This window comes from Hyla sarda, chromosome 9, assembly GCF_029499605.1.
Source record: "Hyla sarda isolate aHylSar1 chromosome 9, aHylSar1.hap1, whole genome shotgun sequence".
In the NCBI taxonomy this organism is placed as follows: Eukaryota; Metazoa; Chordata; class Amphibia; order Anura; family Hylidae; genus Hyla; species Hyla sarda.
Genome location: NC_079197.1, coordinates 149,093,326 through 149,113,078, shown reverse-complemented (window position 1 = coordinate 149,113,078; position 19,753 = coordinate 149,093,326). Strand labels below are relative to the sequence as shown.

General features: G+C 42.4%; 1 long non-coding RNA gene across 1 annotated transcript; it reads right to left on the bottom strand.

Moving 5' to 3' along the window:
* Positions 1–3,724: 3,724 nt before the first annotated feature.
* Positions 3,725–18,707, bottom strand: LOC130290974 (uncharacterized). Its single transcript, XR_008847753.1, has 3 exons — positions 18,602–18,707; positions 13,331–13,441; positions 3,725–5,309 (listed from the first exon to the last, which is right to left on the bottom strand). It is a non-coding gene; the product is annotated as an uncharacterized LOC130290974 (long non-coding RNA).
* Between the last annotated feature and the right edge of the window lie 1,046 nt (positions 18,708–19,753).

Here is a 19,753-nt window from a genome sequence, read left to right as displayed (position 1 = left end):
TCCCGGAGCATTTATGAGTAGTCCTAGCGCTGATTTGTTGTCGCATACTTCACACAAAATATTCTGACTTGTGAATGAGCCCTAAGTGGAAACAAGAATGTACTCAAGAAAAGATCTTGGAGAAGGGAAAGAACTGAAGTTATTAAACTTTCCTTTAGACAATGATTGTGCTTTAAAAGTATACGTCACCAAATAAACTGTTCTCATTTACCTCTATGTTCCCTAACTATACCTAACACTCCTCCTGCCCTTAAAAACAATTTCAATGCTTTAAAAAGCTGTGTATCTTACCATTCTTCTTGCTCACATAGTGCAATTTCCCAGCAGGAGAAAGTGGGTGTTTCCCAGCAGGCATGACATCACTGAAGCCTGCTGGGGGACTACTTCCGCCCTCACATGGTTGCAGCAATGTGATGAATAGAAGACCTCAGGCTCAGTGTATGTTTCAGTCTGTGTTGCTATCAGTGAGGCTCTCCTACAGGTTTCAGTATGTGCAGCTTTCTGTGAGAATCTGTGGAGCTTTCACTTTCTGTGCAGCAGACAATCAAGCTCCATGCAGAGAAACACTTCCTGAGTTTGGACTCCTGCCAGGCCAGGAGGAGACCAAACTCACTGTATTAATTGTGGCAGGGAACAGAACAACATTTTTTCTATTACATTTTAACATATTTGTGTTGATAATTTTAAAAGCAAGTGAATGGGAAAGTGTCTGTTAATTATAAAAGTTTTATTTGGTGACAGGTTCTCTGCGCAACTGTTATGTGTAAAGCGCAGAAATAGCTTTTCTCTGCAGTCAGGACCAGTCGGATAGGCATGGCCCATGGTCTGCAATGCCCCAGGGCCTCCACACCTCTCTCTCCTTTACGTTAGCACTTGGCCCGCTGTGTGATTAACACTAGTGTTGAGCGGCATAGGCCATATTCGAATTCACGAATATTCGCGAATATGTGGACGAATATTCGTCATATTCGCGAATATTCGCATATTCGTAATATTCTCGTTTTATCTTCGCATATGCAAAGTTTCGCGTGTGCGAAAATTACCATATGCGAAAATTTGCATATACAAAAATTAACATAAGCGAAAATTCGCATATGCGAAACTTCACACACCGGTCTCACACTGTAGTATTAGAGCCTTCTTTACACCACACAAGCTGGAAGCAGAGAGGGATGATCACTGTGATGTGTACTGTGAAAAAAAAAATAAATGAAAAAAAAAAAAACACGAATATTCGTAATTACGAATATATAGCGCTATATTCGCGAATATTCGCGAATTCGCGAATATTCGCGAATTCGCGAATATTCGCGAATTCGCGAATATGCGATATTCGCGAATAAAATTAGAATTGCGAATATTCACGAGCAACACTAATTAACACACAAGTTTTGGCGCATGCACCGTTCATCTCAAATACGTGAGAGATATTTCTCAGTGATAACTTGTTCCGATGCCTCCCGGGTCATAGCGCTTGGGTGTTAATAGAGACAGACACAACATGGCTTCCTTATAACTTACAGAAAATTGCATATAACTCCAGCCACCAAGTTATGCGATTTGAGATTCATCATCAATACTAAAATATGACTTCTCCAATGACAGGACCTGCAATATCATTCAGGCCGTCACCGATCAGAGATGTCTCAATTCCTGGACTATTCGGTTTTACTGCAAAGTAAACTCCACACAAAATGACTCAATTGCGTTTTTTTTTTTTTTTTTGTTTTTTTTATTCAACTCCACAAATATTTTTATTTAGTTCCACAATACAATAGTAACATAAATGGTGCCATTAAAAAGTACAACTTGTCCTGTACAATAATAAGCCTGGTACAAAAACACTGCTCAAAAAAATAAAGGGAACACTAAGATAACACATCCTGGATCTGAATGAATGAACTAATCGTATGAAATACTTTCGTCTTTACATAGTTGAATGTGCTAACAACAAAATCACACAAAAATTATCAATGGAAATCAAATTTATCAACCCATGGAGGTCTGGATATGGAGTCACACTCAAAATCACAGTGGAAAACCACACTACAGGCTGATCCAACTTTATGTAATGTCCTTAAAACAAGTCACAATGAGGCTCAGTAGTGTGTGTGGCCTCCACGTGCCCGTATGTCCTCCCTACAACACCTGGGCATGCTCCTGATGAGGTGGTGGATGGTCTCCTGAGGGATGTCCTCCCAGACCTGGACCAAAGCATCCGCCAACTCCTGCACAGTCTGTGGTGCAACATGGCGTTGGTGGATGGAGCGAGACATGATGTCCCAGATGTGCTCAATCGGATTCAGGTCTGGGGAACGGGCGGCCAGTCCATAGCATCAATGCCTTCCTCTTGTAGGAACTGCTGACACACTCCAGCCACAGGAGGTCTAGCATTGTCTTGTATTAGGAGGAACCCAGGGCCAACCGCACCAGCATATGGTTTCACAAGGGGTCTGAGGATCTCATCTCGGTACCTAATGGCAGTCAGGCTACCTCTGGCAAGCACATGGAGGGCTGTGCAGCCCCCCAAAGAAATGCCACCCCACAACATTACTGACCAACTGCCAAACCGGTCATGCTGGAGGATGTTGCAGGCAACAGAATGTTCTCCACAGCATCTTCATACACTGTCACGTCTGTCACATGTGCTCAGTGTGAACCTGCTTTCATCTGTGAAGAGCACAGGGCCCCAGTGGTGAATTTGCCAATCTTGATGTTCTCTGGCAAATGCCAAACGTCCTGCACGGTGTTGGGCTGTAAGCACAATCCCCACCTGTGGAGGTTGGGCCCTCATACCACCCTCATGGAGTCTGTTTCTGACCGTTTAAGTGGACACATGCACATTTGTGGCCTGCTGGAGGTCATTTTGCAGGGCTCTGGCAGTGCTCCTCCTGCTCCTCCTTGCACCAAGGCAGAGGTAGCGGTCCTGCTACTGGGTTGTTGCCCTCCTACCGCCTCCTCCACGTCTCCTGATGTACTGGCCTGTCTCCTGGTAGCACCTCCATGCTCTGGACACTACGCTGACAGACACAGCAAACCTTCTTGCCACAGCTTGCATTGATGTGCCATCCTGCATGAGCTGCACTACCTGAGCCACTTGTGTGGGTTGTAGACTCCGTCTCATGCTACCACTAGAGTGAAAGCACCGCCAGCATTCAAAAGTGACCAAAACATCAGCCAGGAAGCATAGGAACTGAGAAGTGGTCTGTGGTCACCACCTGCAGAACCACTCCTTTATTGGGGTGTCTTGCTAATTGCCTATAATTTCCACCTGTTGTCTGTCCCATTTGCACAACAGCATGTGAAATTGATTGTCAATCAGTGTTGCTTCCTGAGTGGACAGTGGGATTTCACAGAAGTGTCATTGATTTGGAGTTCCCTTTATTATTTATTTGAGCAGTGTAATAAGCCCTAACCATTTAAGGACATATAGGAGGTACAGGTAATCCTTTGTCCCCTGGGCCTTAACGCACCAGGGCACACCTGTATGCCCTAAAGTGTTAAGCCGAACTTGTTTAAAGGGGTACTCCACTGCCCCAGCATTCAGAACATTTTGTTCCAAACACTGGGTGCGGGCGCCATGACGTCACGGCTACGTCCCTTGTGATGTCACGCCATGCCCCCTCTATGCAAGTCTGCGGGAGGGGGCGTGGCAGCCGCTATGCCCCCTCCCATAGACTTGCATTGAGGGGGCGTGGCGTGATGTCACAAGGGGCATGGCCATGACGTAATAACCCCGGCAGCCTGCACCCTGCATGTGAAACAAAATGTTCCAAACGCTGGGGCAGTGGAGAACCCCTTTAAGAGCAGTGAGTGTCAGCTACAGAAACTCATTGCTATTGCCCGTCATTAACCCTTTAGACGCTGTGATCAATGCCAATCACAGTGAGTTGCTGGTTAGCTTAGTGAAGCTTAACGTGATCACGGGGGGAACGATAAGCTAAAATGAAGGAGGATCCCCTTACCTGCCTCCTACTGATGACTACCAACTCACTGATGCAGCCTGGTTAAGCTAGGCTGTATCAGTGGATCGCCAATCACACAGTGGAATGCTATGCCATAGGATAACATTATACAGTGAATGCAATCTAATGATTGCATATAAAAGTCCACTAAAATATTTGATATTGCCACATACGTAAATGTCCAAACTATTAAAATAAAATGTTTATGATCGCCAATGGTAAACGGCAACAAAAAAATACCAAATGCCAAAAATACTGATTTTTAATCACATCATATATAAAAAAAAAATGTATACAAAGCGTTCAAAAAGTCACATCCAAATATGGAACCGATAAAAACTACAGTTCACAGCGCAATTTTTTTTCGTTTTAATAGCATTGACCTACAGAATAAAAATTATTTATAATTTTTACCATAAAGTGCACTGTGTAAAAAAAAAAAAAAAAAAACGTCCAAAAGCTCCAAAATTGCAGTTTTCTTATAAATTTCCATCCACACAGTAATTTTGTAGTTTTGCAGATTTGGTAAAATGAGAGATGTCATTACAAAGTACAATTGGTCATGAAAAAAAAACTTCATATGGGTTTGTAGCTAGAAAAATAAAGGAGTTACTGTATGTCTCTCTTTCAAGGAGAGGAGGAAAAAACGCAAAAATGAAAACTGTGTCCTCAAGGCCAAAATGGGGCTAATATGGCTCTGTTGAGTTCACGAAAATGAATAATATGAATGCAAATAATGACAGCCACCATGGCAGGAACAGGTTAATGAGCCTTTAGCCTGAAGCCTGAAGATGTGTGGAAATCCGGATCTGTCATGTGTGACTTATTGTATCGTATAACAGAAAGAAATATAATAATCAAAAACATTATACAAATGTAAGCTATTATCGTGAAGACTGCTTTAAATATTGCCTGCAGGACAGAAAAGCACATGCCAAATGCAGTGTAAGCAAGGCCTGGGTAACGAAAAAGATATTCCCAAATTCTGTATGTCATAACTGGAGAGTGTACAACGAGAATCCATATTATATTACAAGCTGACAGAACAAAGCTCAGGACCACCTCTACCATATCATACAAGACCTTAAGAATATGGGCGAGAAGAAATAATATGTCACTACATGCCACCAGGAGGCCCACCAAAGAAGCCCCCATCTGCAGAAGACTCTGACCAAGCTGCACCACCATGGACCTGAAAGTACTTGGCTCATGGAAGTACCGCGTCCAGACGGAATTCTCCATTTGACTTAATTTGAGCTTTGTCAGTCGCGACCGAGGTAATGGTTGTTCCATGAACAGGGGTTGTCTGAATCTCGCCATGTGTTCAGCTACAAACTGACAGTCCTGGGTACAAAGAAGAAACAAAATCATATTAATAATATTCAGTAAAGTTATTTTTTTTCATAACCATATTAGTCTGAGGGTGCAAAGAATTCAGAGAATAAATTATAAAAGTAGAAGAGCAGATCATGTACTTCTATAACTCCATACACTGTACACAGAGGAGGAGATCCTGTACTTCTATATCTCTATACACTGTACACAGAGGAGGAGATCCTGCACTTCTATATCTCTATACTCTGTACACAGAGGAGGAGATCCTGCACTTCTATGTCTCTATACACTGTACACACAGAGGAGGAGATCCTGCACTTCTATGTCTCTATACACTGTACACAGAGGAGGAGATCCTGTACTTCTATATCTCTATACACTGTACACAGAGGAGGAGATCCTGCACTTCTATATCTCTATACTCTGTACACAGAGGAGGAGATCCTGCACTTCTATGTCTCTATACACTGTACACACAGAGGAGGAGATCCTGTACTTCTATGTCTCTATACACTGTACACACAGAGGAGGAGATCCTGTACTTCTATATCTCTATACACTGTACACACAGAGGAGGAGATCCTGTACTTCTATATCTCTATACACTGTACACACAGAGGAGGAGATCCTGCACTTCTATATCTCTATACACTGTACACACAGAGGAGGAGATCCTGCACTTCTATGTCTCTATATACTGTACACAGAGGAGGAGATCCTGCACTTCTATGTCTCTATACACTGTACACAGAGGAGGAGATCCTGCACTTCTATGTCTCTATACACAGTACACACAGAGGAGGATATCCTGCACTTCTATGTCTCTATACACTGTACACAGAGGAGGAGATCCTGCACTTCTATATCTCTATACTCTGTACACAGAGGAGGAGATCCTGCACTTCTATATCTCTATACACTGTACACACAGAGGAGGAGATCCTGCACTTCTATATCTCTATACTCTGTACACAGAGGAGGAGATCCTGCACTTCTATGTCTCTATACACTGTACACACAGAGGAGGAGATCCTGCACTTCTATGTCTCTATACACTGTACACAGAGGAGGAGATCCTGTACTTCTATATCTCTATACACTGTACACAGAGGAGGAGATCCTGCACTTCTATATCTATATACTCTGTACACAGAGGAGGAGATCCTGCACTTCTATGTCTCTATACACTGTACACACAGAGGAGGAGATCCTGTACTTCTATGTCTCTATACACTGTACACACAGAGGAGGAGATCCTGTACTTCTATATCTCTATACACTGTACACACAGAGGAGGAGATCCTGTACTTCTATATCTCTATACACTGTACACACAGAGGAGGAGATCCTGCACTTCTATATCTCTATACACTGTACACACAGAGGAGGAGATCCTGCACTTCTATGTCTCTATATACTGTACACAGAGGAGGAGATCCTGCACTTCTATGTCTCTATACACTGTACACAGAGGAGGAGATCCTGCACTTCTATGTCTCTATACACAGTACACACAGAGGAGGATATCCTGCACTTCTATGTCTCTATACACTGTACACAGAGGAGGAGATCCTGCACTTCTATATCTCTATACTCTGTACACAGAGGAGGAGATCCTGCACTTCTATGTCTCTATACACTGTACACACAGAGGAGGAGATCCTGCACTTCTATGTCTCTATACACTGTACACAGAGGAGGAGATCCTGTACTTCTATATCTCTATACACTGTACACAGAGGAGGAGATCCTGCACTTCTATATCTCTATACTCTGTACACAGAGGAGGAGATCCTGCACTTCTATGTCTCTATACACTGTACACACAGAGGAGGAGATCCTGCACTTCTATGTCTCTATACACTGTACACAGAGGAGGAGATCCTGTACTTCTATATCTCTATACACTGTACACAGAGGAGGAGATCCTGCACTTCTATATCTCTATACTCTGTACACAGAGGAGGAGATCCTGCACTTCTATGTCTCTATACACTGTACACACAGAGGAGGAGATCCTGTACTTCTATGTCTCTATACACTGTACACACAGAGGAGGAGATCCTGTACTTCTATATCTCTATACACTGTACACACAGAGGAGGAGATCCTGTACTTCTATATCTCTATACACTGTACACACAGAGGAGGAGATCCTGCACTTCTATATCTCTATACACTGTACACACAGAGGAGGAGATCCTGCACTTCTATGTCTCTATATACTGTACACAGAGGAGGAGATCCTGCACTTCTATGTCTCTATACACTGTACACAGAGGAGGAGATCCTGTACTTCTATATCTCTATACACTGTACACAGAGGAGGAGATCCTGCACTTCTATGTCTCTATACACTGTACACACAGAGGAGGAGATCCTGTACTTCTATGTCTCTATACACTGTACACACAGAGGAGGAGATCCTGTACTTCTATATCTCTATACACTGTACACAGAGGAGAAGATCCTGCACTTCTATGTCTCTATACACTGTACACACAGAGGAGGAGATCCTGCACTTCTATATCTCTATACACTGTACACACAGAGGAGGAGATCCTGCACTTCTATGTCTCTATACACTGTACACACAGAGGAGAAGATCCTGTACTTCTATATCTCTATACACTGTACACAGAGGAGGAGATCCTGCACTTCTATATCTCTATACACTGTACACAGAGGAGGAGATCCTGCACTTCTATATCTCTATACACTGTACACAGAGGAGAAGATCCTGCACTTCTATGTCTCTATACACTGTACACACAGAGGAGGAGATCCTGCACTTCTATATCTCTATACACTGTACACACAGAGGAGGAGATCCTGCACTTCTATATCTCTATACACTGTACACACAGAGGAGAAGATCCTGTACTTCTATATCTCTATACACTGTACACAGAGGAGAAGATCCTGCACTTCTATGTCTCTATACACTGTACACACAGAGGAGGAGATCCTGCACTTCTATATCTCTATACACTGTACACACAGAGGAGGAGATCCTGCACTTCTATGTCTCTATACACTGTACACACAGAGGAGAAGATCCTGTACTTCTATATCTCTATACACTGTACACAGAGGAGAAGATCCTGCACTTCTATGTCTCTATACACTGTACACACAGAGGAGGAGATCCTGCACTTCTATATCTCTATACACTGTACACACAGAGGAGGAGATCCTGTACTTCTATGTCTCTATACACTGTACACACAGAGGAGAAGATCCTGTACTTCTATATCTCTATACACTGTACACAGAGGAGGAGATCCTGCACTTCTATGTCTCTATACACTGTACACACACAGAGGAGGAGATTCTGCACTTCTATGTCTCTATAAAATGTACACACAGAGGAGGAGATCCTGCACTTCTATGTCTCTATACACTGTACACACAGAGGAGGAGATCCTGCACTTCTATGTCTCTATACACTGTACACACAGAGGAGGAGATCCTGCACTTCTATGTCTCTATACACTGTACACACAGAAGAGAAGATCCCGTACTTCTATATCTCTATACACTGTACACAGAGGAGAAGATCCTGCACTTCTATGTCTCTATACACTGTACACACAGAGGAGGAGATCCTGCACTTCTATATCTCTATACACTGTACACACAGAGGAGGAGATCCTGCACTTCTATGTCTCTATACACTGTACACAGAGGAGAAGATCCTGTACTTCTATATCTCTATACACTGTACACAGAGGAGAAGATCCTGCACTTCTATGTCTCTATACAATGTACACACAGAGGAGGAGATCCTGCACTTCTATATCTCTATACACTGTACACACAGAGGAGGAGATCCTGCACTTCTATGTCTCTATACACTGTACACACAGAGGAGGAGATCCTGCACTTCTATATCTCTATACACTGTACACACAGAGGAGGAGATCCTGCACTTCTATGTCTCTATACACTGTACACACAGAGGAGGAGATCCTGCACTTCTATGTCTCTATACACTGTACACAGAGGAGGAGATCCTGCACTTCTATTTCTCTATACACTGTACACAGAGGAGGAGATCCTGCACTTCTATATCTCTATACACTGTACACACAGAGGAGGAGATCCTGCACTTCTATGTCTCTATACACTGTACACAGAGGAGGAGATCCTGCACTTCTATATCTCTATACACTGTACACAGAGGAGGAGATCCTGCACTTCTATGTCTCTATACACTGTACACACAGAGGAGGAGATCCTGCACTTCTATATCTCTATACACTGTACACACAGAGGAGGAGATCCTGCACTTCTATGTCTCTATACAATGTACACACAGAGGAGGAGATCATGCACTTCTATGTCTCTATACACTGTACACACAGAGGAGGAGATCCTGCACTTCTATATCTCTATACACTGTACACAGAGGAGGAGATCCTGCACTTCTATGTCTCTATACACTGTACACACACAGAGGAGGAGATTCTGCACTTCTATGTCTCTATACACTGTACACACAGAGGAGGAGATCATGCACTCCCATGTCTATATACACTGTACACACAAAGGAGGAGATCCTGTACTTCTATATCTCTATACACTGTACACACAGAGGAGGAGATCCTGCACTTCGATGTCTCTATACACTGTACACAGAGGAGGAGATCCTGCACGTCGATGTCTCTATACACTGTACACACAGAGGAGGAGATCCTGCGCTTCTATGTCTGTATACACTGTACACACAGAGGAGGAGATCCTGCACTTCTATGTCTCTATACACTGTACACACAAAGGAGGAGATCCTGCACTTCTATATCTCTATACACTGTACACACAGAGGAGGAGATCTTGCACTTCTATATCTCTATACACTGTACACACAGAGGAGGAGATCCTGCACTTCTATTTCTCTATACACTGTACACAGAGGAGGAGATCCTGCACTTCCATGTCTCTATACACTGTACACACAGAGGAGGAGATCCTGCACTTCTATGTCTCTATACACTGTACACAGAGGAGGAGATCCTGCACTTCTATATCTCTATAGACTGTACACACAGAGGAGGAGATCCTGCACTTCTATATCTCTATACACTGTACACACAGAGGAGGAGATCCTGCACTTCTATTTCTCTATACACTGTACACGGAGGAGGAGATCCTGCACTTCCATGTCTCTATACACTGTACACACAGAGGAGGAGATCCTGCACTTCTATATCTCTATACACTGTACACACAGAGGAGGAGATCCTGCACTTCTATATCTCTATACACTGTACACAGTGGAGGATATCCTGCACTTCTATGTCTCTATACACTGTACACAGAGGAGGAGATCCTGTACTTCTATATCTCTATACACTGTACACACAGAGGAGGAGATCCTGCACTTCTATATCTCTATACACTGTACACACAGAGGAGGAGATCCTGCACTTCTATATCTCTATACACTGTACACACAGAGGAGGAGATCCTGCACTTCTATGTCTCTATACACTGTACATACAATGGAGGAGATCCTGCACTTCCATATCTCTATACACTGTACACACAGAGGAGGAGATCCTGCACTTCTATATCTCTATACACTGTACACACAGAGGAGGAGATCCTGCACTTCTATATCTCTATACACTGTACACACAGAGGAGGAGATCCTGCACTTCTATGTCTCTATACACTGTACATACAATGGAGGAGATCCTGCACTTCTATATCTCTATACACTGTACACACAGAGGAGGAGATCCTGCACTTCTATGTCTCTATACACTGTACACACAGAGGAGGAGATCCTGCACTTCTATATCTCTATACACTGTACACACAGAGGAGGAGATCCTGTACTTCTATATCTCTATACACTGTACACAGAGGAGGAGATCCTGTACTTCTATGTCTCTATACACTGTACACAGAGGAGGAGATCCTGCACTTCTATATCTCTATACACTGTACACACAGAGGAGGAGATCCTGCACTTCTATATCTCTATACACTGTACACACAGAGGAGGAGATCCTGCACTTCTATATCTCTATACACTGTACACACAGAGGAGGAGATCCTGCACTTCTATTTCTCTATACACTGTACACAGAGGAGGAGATCCTGTACTTCTATGTCTCTATACACTGTACACACAGAGGAGGAGATCCTGTACTTCTATATCTCTATACACTGTTCACACAGAGGAGGAGATCCTGCACTTCTATTTCTCTATACACTGTACACAGAGGAGGAGATCCTGTACTTCTGTGTCTCTATACACTGTACACAGAGGAGGAGATCCTGCACTTCTATATGTCTACACTGTATACACAGAGGAGGAGATCCTGTACTTCTGTGTCTCTATACACTGTACACACAGAGGAGGAGATCCTGTACTTCTATATCTCTATACACTGTACACAGAGGAGGAGATCCTGTACTTCTATATCTCTATACAATGTACACAGAGGAGGAGATCCTGTACTTCTACGTCTCTATACACTGTACACACAGAGGAGGAGATCCTGTACTTCTATATCTCTATACACTGTACACAGAGGAGGAGATACTGTACTTATATGTCTCTATACACTGTACACACAGAGGAGGAGATCCTGCACTTCTATATCTCTATACACTGTACACAGAGGAGGAGATCCTGCACTTCTATATCTCTATACACTGTACACACAGAGGAGGAGATCCTGCACTTCTATATCTCTATACACTGTACACACAGAGGAGGAGATCCTGCACTTCTATTTCTCTATACACTGTACACACAGAGGAGGAGATCCTGCACTTCTATTTCTCTATACACTGTACACACAGAGGAGGAGATCCTGCACTTCTATTTCTCTATACACTGTACACACAGAGGAGGAGATCCTGCACTTCTATATCTCTATACACTGTACACACAGAGGAGGAGATCCTGCACTTCTATTTCTCTATACACTGTACACACAGAGGAGGAGATCCTGCACTTCTATGTCTATGTGCTCAGTCTGTACAGCAACAGTCACATCATGAGGAGTCTATGCTGTGTATAAAGCCCTGGGATGAGATTTCCAAAGCGGTCTGTGCTGTCTCTCTGCAGTCTGTGTAAGTTCACAGCCCCCCTCCATAGATTTAGAATGATTGTCTTGCAGACACAGGACAAAACTGAGCTGATTTTCAGAGTAGAAGATTTTGGCATCTGAAGGGTAGGGGGAGTTTCAGAACAAGAGAATGATGTATTTTTTGTCTGATAAGATATATAACAAATGGCAGTGTCACGATTCGGCTGGCTGGAGGTGGATCCTCTGTGCCAGAGAGGGATTGGCGTGGACCGTGTCGGTGGACCGGTTCTAAGTTGCTACTGGTATTCACCAGAGCCCGCCGCAAAGCGGAATGGTCTTGCAGTGGCAGTAGTAACCAGGTCGTATCCACCGGCAACGGCTCAACCTCTCTGACTGCTGAGATAAGCGCGGTACAAGGGAGTAGACAAGAGCAAGGTCGGACGTAGCAGAAGGTCAGGGCAGGCAGCAAGGATCATAGTCAGGGGCAACGGCAGGAGGTCTGGAACACAGGCTAAGAACACACAAGGAAACGCTTTCACTGGCACAATGGCAACAAGATCCGGTGAGGGAGTGCAGGGGAAGTGAGGTATAAGTAGGGAGTGCACAGGTGAAGGTACTGATGAAAACCTGATGCGCCAATCAGTGGCGCACCGGCCCTTTAAATCGCAAAGACCCGGCGCGCGCGCGCGCCGGGACAGCACAGACGGAGAACGGGTCTGGTAAGGGAATCGAGATGCGCATCGCGAGCGGGCGCATCCCGGCTGGGAACATTATCGCAGCGCACCCGGTCGGCAGGTCTGACCGGGGCGCTGTGAATAAGAGAACGCTGTGAGTGCTCCGGGGAGGAGCTCGGCGTAACAGGTAGTTTATTATATTAGCTTGTACTATTGATCTATGCAAAGGTTGGGCAATTGATGCATATTTAAGTACAGAATAAAACAATAAAATCTGGATTTTTATATAATCTTATAAAAAACATACCCTATAAAAATAAGTTAGTTGCCACACAGTATGTTGTCACTGACACCACTGGAAGGGCTCCCTCTGTAGGTCGGATAGAAAGTGCAGCACAATCCAAGAGAGCTGTGAGAGCTGTGGGCAGATCAACAAAAGATGGCTGTAAAATAAAATTATTAAAGTCTACAGTGGGGCAAAAAAGTATTTAGTCAGCCACCAATTGTGTATGTTCCACACCTAAAATGATGAGAGAGGCCTGTAATTTTCATCATAGGTTATAACCTCAACTATGAGAGAAAGAATGAGAAAAAAAATCCATAAATTCCCATTGTCTGATTTTTAAAGAATTTGCAGAACTTGCACAATTTGTGGCTGAGTAAATACTTTTTTTGCCCCACTGTATAGAATGCAATTAATTACTCACTATAAAACAGAAGCAACATATACAAAGCAAAAACCTTAAAAAATACAAATGTTATAAATACAATACTTATGTTATTAACCTTAAAAAATACAAATGTTATAAACACAATACAGTGGTCCCTCAAGTTACAATATTAATCGGTTCCAGGATGACCATTGTATGTTGAAACCATTGTATGTTGAGACCATAACTCTTTGGAAACCTGGGAATTGGTTCTAAAGCCCCAAAATGTCATCCAAAAATAGGAAAAAGTGAGGATTAAAGAAAAATAAGTAGATAACTAATATCGATAAAGCAAATCCTTCCATATAAAAGTAATAAAGATCTGCTGGAGCTGTAATCACTGTCTGTCAGTGTTTCCCATCAGGGTGCCTCCAGCTGTTGCAAAACTACAACTCCCAGCATGCCCGGACAGCCAAAGGCTGTCCGGACATGCTGGGAATTGTAGTTTTGCAACAGCTGGAGGCACCCTGCTTGGGAAACACTGGTCTATGTAGAGGACAGAAGCTTCTTCAGGGTCCTGTACAGAACACGCAATGTCCTAAAAAAAGGAAAATGGAGCTGCCCTCACCTGATGCCGTAAAGGAGAAGCAAACCCTGGTATAGGTAAAGAGTACAGAACATGTAATACCTCCCTGTACTGTAGGGGGCGCTACCAGACATCAGTCAGTGCATACACTTCAGTAATTCAGGTAAAGAGTACAGAACATGTAATACCTCCCTGTACTGTAGGGGGCGCTACCAGACACCAGTCAGTAATACACTTCAGTAATACAGGTAAAGAGTACAGAACATGTAATACCTCCCTGTACTGTAGGGGGCGCTACCAGACACCAGTCAGTAATACACTTCAGTAATACAGGTAAAGAGTACAGAACATGTAATACCTCCCTGTACTGTAGGGGGGCGCTACCAGACACCAGTCAGTGCATACACTTCAGTAATACAGGTAAAGAGTACAGAACATGTAATACCTCCCTGTACTGTAGGGGACCCTACCATACACCAGTCAGAGCATACACTTCAGTAATACAGGTAAAGAGTACAGAACATGTAATACCTCCCTGTACTGTAGGGGGCGCTACCAGACACCAGTCAGTGCATACACTTCAGTAATACAGGTAAAGAGTACAGAACATGTAATACCTCCCTGTACTGTAGGGGGCGCTACCAGACACCAGTCAGTAATACACTTCAGTAATACAGGTAAAGAGTACAGAACATGTAATACCTCCCTGTACTGTAGGGGGCGCTACAAGACACCAGTCAGTGCATACACTTCAGTAATACAGGTAAAGAGTACAGAACATGTAATACCTCCCTGTACTGTAGGGGACCCTACCAGACACCAGTCATTGCATACACTTCAGTAATACAGGTAAAGAGTACAGAACATGTAATACCTCCCTGTACTGTAGGGGGCGCTACCAGACACCAGTCAGTAATACACTTCAGTAATACAGGTAAAGAGTACAGAACATGTAATACCTCCCTGTACTGTAGGGGGCGCTACAAGACACCAGTCAGTGCATACACTTCAGTAATACAGGTAAAGAGTACAGAACATGTAATACCTCCCTGTACTGTAGGGGACCCTACCAGACACCAGTCAGTGCATGCACTTTAGGAACACACAGGTTTTACCAGTGAAATGTCCATTCTGATTGGTCGATTCTTCCAGCCATTGACACATTTCACAGATTCCATAGCATTGTATGTTGAGTCTGGTTTCAAGTTACAATGGTCCAAAAAAGACCATTGTATGTTGAAACTATTGTATGTTGAGGCCATTGTAAGTTGAGGGATCACTGTACTTATGTTATCACCTCCTGGTATGGTCAATGGGCATAAACTATTGCATAAAAAATGAAGTGTTGCCTATAGCAATCTTTTGTTTTAAAATAAGTTTTAGAAAGGATGGCATCTTATTGGTTGCACTGGGTTACACTGACATGTTTTAGAACAGTTTTAATGCAAAAAAAAATTTGGTATCCCCCAAGTAGAATTGTCTAATCTATTAAAGTATAACATTAATGGTCCTGTATGGTGAACGGCACAAATGCAAAACAATAGTAAAGTCCAAAATTACAGCTTTTTGGTCCTATCCCATTGCAAAAAAATATATAATAAAAAGCGATCAAAAAGTCACAAGTGGTACCAATAAAAACTACAGAAAAATTACTGCTAAAAAAAGGAGCCGCCCAAACAACCTCATAGACAGAAAAAGAAAAAAGTATTTTTTGGGTCAGAATAGTGAAATTTTGAGCAAATTTTTTGGGGTAAAATTAAGTCTGTCTTAAAAAAAGGTTTAATAATACATAAACTATGTAACCATGAGTATAATTTTAATCATATCAACCCACAGAATAAAGATAACATGTTAGTTTTACCATAAAGTGAAAACTGCCCCCCCCCCCCCCCAGCCCCAAAAGGATGCAGGGCGTACATGTACGCCCTACGTCAGCTGCCATTCTATGTCACATGTTCAGGAGCTCATAGTGGGATGGTCCTGGCAGCTATCAGCCCAATCACGGTGATGCTCGGCATTAACCCTTTAGATGCTGCAATCAAAGTTGATTGTACATCTAAAATGTAAAAAAAAAATAAAAAAAAAAATAAAAAAAAAAAGATCCCAGCTGCTTCGCAGAGCTAATTGGGACCACCGAGAGAAAAACGCGGTGTCCTGATCAGCTGAGTGGACGGTGGGAGGGCCCTTATCTGCCTCCTCACCGCCCAATCTGTGCTCCAAAGCTCCAGTCAGCCCTGGCAGGCTGGAGCAATGGAGCAGCGATAACACTGATCAATGGTATGCTATGGCATAGCATTGTTCAGTGTATGGAATCTAAGGATTGCATTTAATAGTCCCCTATTGGGGCTAAAAATTGTGTAAAAAAATTTATTAAAAACGATCAAAAAGTCCCACCAAAACAAAAATTCTACCAATAAAAACAACAGATCACAGCACAATAAAATGAGACCTCATATGTCACCGTATACGGAAAAATAAAAAAGTTACAGTCAGAAGAGGACAATTTTAAACATGCTAATTTTCAAAAAGTTATCATTTTTAATAAAAGAAATAAAACAAAATAAAACCTATATAATTGTATCATTGTAACCGTACAGACCTACAAAATAAAGATAATGGCCCAGATTTATCAAACTGTGTGAGAGAGAAAGTTTAGGGATTTCTCTACAGCGACCAATCACAGCTCAGGTAACAAGCTCTGGTAACGTGAGAGCTGTGATTGGTTGTTATGGGAAAATCACTCCCCTTTTTCTCTCACACATTTTGATAGATCTAGACTAATGAGTCACAAAATTTACAAAAAGGTGGTTTTATTTTAAATTTTAGCCCTACAAATAATTATTTTTGTTTAACTGTAGATTTTGTGGTGAAATGATTGATGTCGTTACAAAGTACCAATGGTGACGCAAAAAACAAGTCCTCATATGGGTCTGTGGGTGAAAAATTTAATGTGTTATGATTTTTAGAAGGGGAGGAGGAAAAAACAAAAGCGCAATAATGATAAAAAAACAAAAAAAAAATGCATCCTTAAAGGGGAACTCCGGTGGAAACAAGTGGAAGAAAATGTTTTCAAATCAACTATTGCCAGAAAGTTAAACAGATTTGTAAATTACTTCTATTTTAAAATGAAACCTTCCAGTACTTATCAGCTGCTGCATACTACAGAGAAAATTGTGAAGTTCTTTCCAGTCTGACCACAGTGCTCTCTGCTGACACCTCTGTCCGTGTCAGGAACTGTCCAGATTAAAAGCAAATCCCCATAGAAAACCTCTTCTGCTCTGGACAGTTCCTGACACGGACAGAGGTGTCAGCAGAGAGCACTGTGGTCAGACTGAAAACAACGTCACACATTTCTCTGTAGTATATCTGTAGTATACAGCAGCTGATAAGTACTGGAAGGGTTAAGACTTTTTAAATAGAAGTCATTTACACATCTGTTTAACTTTATGGCACCAGTTGATTTGAAAAAAAAAATTCCCACCAGAGTTCCCCTTTAACCACTTAAGGACCCAGGGCGTACCTGTATACGCCTGTGGGAATTCCGGTCCCTGCCGCTCGCCGGGCGGGGACCGGACCAGGATGCCTGCTAAAATTGTTCAGCAGACACCCTGTGCAAACCCCTCAGACTAGCGATTGGCGGCGATTCCGGGTCTACCGGGTCTCTGATGACCCGGTATAAAAAAAAGGTGGATAGGTGGCGTCCGAGACGCCACCTATCACCCTTTACCAGCAGGAGTGAGGTGGCAACGATCGCGTGATTGATCATTCCGGACGACCGATCAATCCCAGAGCCCGCTGGGAGGTGATTGGGCGGCGATCGGACAAGTCGGGGATACCTTACCAGTCCATCGGGGCAGGCGGGGGTCCCTGGAGTCAACAGAGGCATCGTCCTCAGTGGCGGTGGCAGGATCCAGCAGGAGGTGAGTTACACCAGCGTCCGCAGATTATCCACGCGGACATTCCGTAGTGTGAACATAGCCTTACTCTTCACTTCATAAAAACTTTATCAACATGTCCGAGACAACAGCAGTTCCCAGGATGTGACGTAATCCAGATAACTGTATCATTTACGACTATTGATAGATGGGTCCATCACTTTTACCAGCATATGCCCAAAAGCTTACTAACTGTAGATCAGTGGCCTTCAAACTGTAGACCTCCAGCTGTTGCAAAAACTACAACTTCCAGCATGCCCGGACAGCCAACGGCTGTCCGGGCATGCTGGAAGTTGTAGTTTTTGCAACAGCTGGAGGTCTACAGTTTGAAGGCCACTGCTGTGGATGCCTGTTCTAATCCATAACAAACATATACAATCCTATGAAGTAAAACAAAGCTTTCTTACCTTCCTCCTCACGCTGCCTCTGGTCCTATTCCAGAACTACAGATACAATCCGACTGCAGCTCAGATCTGCGATGATGGGAACAGGGAAGATCCGGAGTGGAGAAGGAGAAATGAAACTGAAACTTACAGGTTTTCATCCTAAGGACTTGTCAGTCCGGTCCTCCAAGTAATTTCTTTATTTATTTTGGAAAATCCATGAACCTGATTCTAATCACGACAGATATTTACATGTAACTGGTTAAAGGGGCAGCTCAGGGAGAAAAAAAATAAAAATAAAAAAAATAAATAAATAAAATATATATATATATTTATATATATATTTTTTTTTTTATCCTAGACTCTGTATCATTCTTTTTCATAAGCTGTATCTAGTATTGTATCTCTTATCTGCGCCAACATCCAAATACCACATTCCAGTCATCCCGAATAGCAGAATTTCTTTATTATGTAAAATAATTTAAAGGGGGAACTACAGTGCAAAAAAAAAAAAAAATGTTTAAATCAACTGGCTCCAGAAAGTTAACCCCTTAAGGACTCAGCCCATTTTGGCCTTAAGGACTCAGACAATTTAATTTTTACGTTTTCATTTTTTCCTCCTCGCCTTCTAAAAATCATAACTCTTTTATATTTTCATCCACAGACTAGTATGAGGGCTTGTTTTTTGCGCGACCAGTTGTCCTTTGTAATGACATCACTCATTATATCATAAAATGTATGGCGCAACCAAAAAACACTATTTTTGTGGGGAAATTAAAACGAAAAACGCAATTTTGCTAATTTTGGAAGGTTTTGTTTTCACGCCGTACAATTTATGGTAAAATTGACGTGTGTTCTTTATTCTGAGGGTCAATACGATTAAAATGATACCCATTATTATATACTTTTATATTATTGTTGCGCTTAAAAAAAAATCACAAACTTTTTAACCAAATTAGTACGTTTATAATCCCTTTATTTTGATGACCTCTAACTTTTTTATTTTTCCGTATAAGTGGCGGTATGGGGGCTCATTTTTTGCGCCATGATCTGTACTTTTTTTTTATACCACATTTGCATATAAAAAACTTTTAATACATTTTTTATAATTTTTTTTTTAATAAAATGTATTAAAAAAGTAGGAATTTTGGACTTTTTTTATTTTTTTTCGTTCAC